The sequence below is a fragment of the Aedes aegypti genome, chromosome 2 (genome assembly GCF_002204515.2).
Source record: "Aedes aegypti strain LVP_AGWG chromosome 2, AaegL5.0 Primary Assembly, whole genome shotgun sequence".
Taxonomy (NCBI): domain Eukaryota; kingdom Metazoa; phylum Arthropoda; class Insecta; order Diptera; family Culicidae; genus Aedes; species Aedes aegypti.
Window position 1 is genome coordinate 47,959,385 of NC_035108.1, and position 3,520 is coordinate 47,962,904.

Consider the following 3,520-nt stretch of genomic DNA (forward strand, 5'->3'; position numbering starts at 1 on the left):
AACACAATCGCTCGATTGAAGATTTTGAGACGAGAGCAAACACAGCGCTCTTAACACACGCTTATGGGATTATGAATTTTTAGTGTTTGAAATGGAGAAGACATATCGACGGGCAATGAAGTAGAATAAAATTTGAACGAAATTTGTTACTACTGAAGCCTTGCTCATCATGTTTAGATTAGTGTGTACCAAGTAGTCGCACGCATCCAGAACAGTATATCTCAAAGATTGATTGATCTATTTCTAATATTTTTAAAACAAATCTTCATTAAGTCTTCAAGCTGGAAAGAAACAAAAAAAAAAATAAATATAGGCAGTCCTTATCTAATTGCAAATTTATCAACCAATAAAAACAAAATCATTGCATTGTTTTTTCATGTAAAATTTAGTTGAATGCTGCTCGGTTACCATAAAAAAAAAATAGTAATCGATTGAGATTTAGTAAAGTTATGGCTATTTTTCGGTTTTAGGTGTGAAACATTTTAATTTTCGGTCGAACTTTCATTGCATGAAACAAAATAAAAATAAAATCTCTTTCGATTATCTTATGTCTTATGAGCTATTGTTGGATGCTTTGAGAAGTATGCCTCAATGTTATCATCAGTTTCAACGATCATTTAAATGGCTTGTTTTGATTTGGAACTGAAGCCACACCACTCAAGTGAAAGTCATCCAGTCAGTGGAGGGTGGTACCCAATCCAGCAGAAATAAACGTCTTAAAATAGACTTCACGACTGTGTTCAGCATTATGCAATGCCGTTTCGCATTGGTTTACTTTCGTTGCACAAGGCTATGCGGCTTTTGGCTCCAGTCAGTGGGGCGTAGATTGGTTTTGATGTGGTTCAAGTGGTATGAGGAGCTTCAAGATTTTGTAATAGGATTGTTTTTATAGTATCTTGGATATATTCTGAATCTACGTGAGGAGTTGATTCAGGAACAAAGTTTTAAAAATTGTTGGTGTCCTTGAACTTGAAGTTATTTTGCAAATCGCACACCAAATCAGAATGAGCTGTCATTATGAGAATCTAATTATCGAAATGCTATTATATCTACATATTAATTTATGAAAGTGTGACAAAGAGTGGTTCAATATTTTCAAAATTAATCATCCCTGACATTTTCATCAATGAACAATCCAGTTTGAATCAACAAGTTGGACTACATCATTAGTGACAAATCTGTTTGAAACGTTATAAAATTGTTGAAGAAATTATGTATTTGATTTGGACTCTCAGGTGACTTACAATCACCAACCTTCGATAGCTCAGTTGGTAGAGCGGTGGACTGTAGAAGTCGAAATTGGGCGGAGGAATCCGCATTGAATCGAAGCAGTTATCCATAGGTCACTGGTTCAAATCCGGTTCGAAGGATATTTTTTTATTGTCCCTAGACTGTATTGTAATCAATTGGACAAAGGAATAGCCAATTTTGCGAACGGGGTGGTCGATGAATGCTTTTGAATGCTTTGGGTGATGATTCCAAATGCTTGCATGAAACATCCACGCTTCGCTTTATTTCAAAGCGAGCAAAGTACGGCATAAACTAAGTGACGTTCAATTTTTTGGTTGGGTAAACGATAATAATAAAAATAATAATAAATAAATAAAATAAATAAAAGTGACAAGATGCATGTTTTATGTCTTTCTTTCACACCATGGTTGCTTTGCTGCCCAGCGATTTGAGATGAAAAAGTTCAATCAAACATTGCAATAAGACTAAACAATCGTCATTGACCGCAGATTTTACCCTGGCCATTTAGGGACGTTGGAACAATTTTAGTTCTTTATTATAAATAGTGTTGAACTACAAGGGATAATGATTGAGATAGGCAAAATTGTGCCTAAATTCAAATGCTTATAACTTTATGACAAAATGAGGAAATTGAATGCATCCGGAAGCAAATTTGGTCTAGTTTCAGGAACTTGCTTGGCCATGCATATTAGTCATTGGACACCGGAGATGTTCCGGATTTTCCGAGGTCATGTCCAAATGTCATTTTTTTTTGTGTCGCTTGTATTTTTGTGTGGTGTATAGTTGGACAGATGTTTAAAATTTTCCTAGAAACTAGAACTAATAGGAAGTTGAATGCCGTCGGACTCATTAATATCGATTGGAAATCTTCAGAAATATTACCATTTCCGTAAAACTGGTTCCGGAAAACATAGTCACCTGACTACGGGTATATACAAAAATTATATCACCTTATTATATTTTGATATAAAGATTTTATCGAACATAGGTTGTTGCAATTTTGATGCAGGATGTTGTTAAAATAACTAAAATTATAAAAAAACTTCTATGAATTGTAATATAAATATAACAAAATATGTTTTATATCTATCAAAAATATCTTTGATACAATGTATCAAAACTATAATACTGTCTGATATACGGGATAACACATCCAGTTACGAGTTTTTAATCCATTAAATAAAAATTTTAACAACACTTTATATTCGGAGCAATAGACAGAAAAATGTATGTTTTATATGAAAAAAAATAACAATTTAAAATTGAGCTTATAGCACAACAAGTCAATTTGCAATAACTTGCAATTTAGTCAATAATTAAATTAAGATAACAACAATTTCTTAGCACTTGGATAATTTGAGAAACCCCAGAGACTTTTCTTTCATACTCCTCCATATGTAGGTATTTATCTTTATTATAAAATTGTTAAAAATGAACAAATAGAAATATATTCAATAAATATAACATAGTATGTTATTTTTTTGTTTTAATATTTTCTTTGAATAACGATGCCTAACGAAATTATATCATAATAAGATATGCATATCATATTCTGATAAAATTTTATTATATTTTTGTTATATGCCTCTAGTCGGGCAGTCATGTTTGTATTTCCAATCATGTAAATATTATCCGGAGCTATATCCAAGTGGGCATCAACCTTAAAAATGAAGTTTCCAGCAGCATATTCAGAACTATTAGATGCACAGACCACTCTATAGAAGTAGAGTTACATACTTCTCAGGAGCACATAAATGTACTGACGAGCCTCCAACCAAACCGTCTCTCAGCTCATCGGAATCCTAGTGTGCTGCGCTAGCCGGAGGCTCACGAAAATTCTAAAAGCGCGCGCAAGGCGATGTGCTCCCGGGAAGACTCGTCTCATGCGCTGCTCGGCGCTACGGCTTACCATCGGTTTCCAAGTTGTGAAACAACTGCTTAGTAACGAAGAGCCTCTACAACTATTTTCACCTCATTATGCAGGTGTCTTGGTGGTCTACATGATGTGGTCGAAGACTCATGATCCGAGAATTACAATTTCGATCCTCGTTGAATAATTTTGACATCACTTCAATTATTGCGCTGAATTTTAAACAGCACATGTGACGGAGCACATGAGAGCTCATTGAGACACATCTCAAGAATAATGAGGCGCACCAAAAAAGGTCTCACAATGTACAGAGCTCCCGTGCGCTTGCAAGCAATGAGGCTCCTGCACCTAAGGCTACAGCACGTGCGCAGTAACTCTACTCGTCTCATGCGCTGCTCG

At 34.9% G+C, this 3,520-nt stretch overlaps 1 non-coding gene across 1 annotated transcript; it reads left to right on the plus strand.

Annotated features, from left to right (window-relative positions):
• Positions 1–1,253: 1,253 nt before the first annotated feature.
• On the plus strand, positions 1,254–1,370 carry Trnay-gua. Its single transcript has 2 exons — positions 1,254–1,290; positions 1,335–1,370. It is a non-coding gene; the product is annotated as a tRNA-Tyr (tRNA).
• Positions 1,371–3,520: the final 2,150 nt, after the last annotated feature.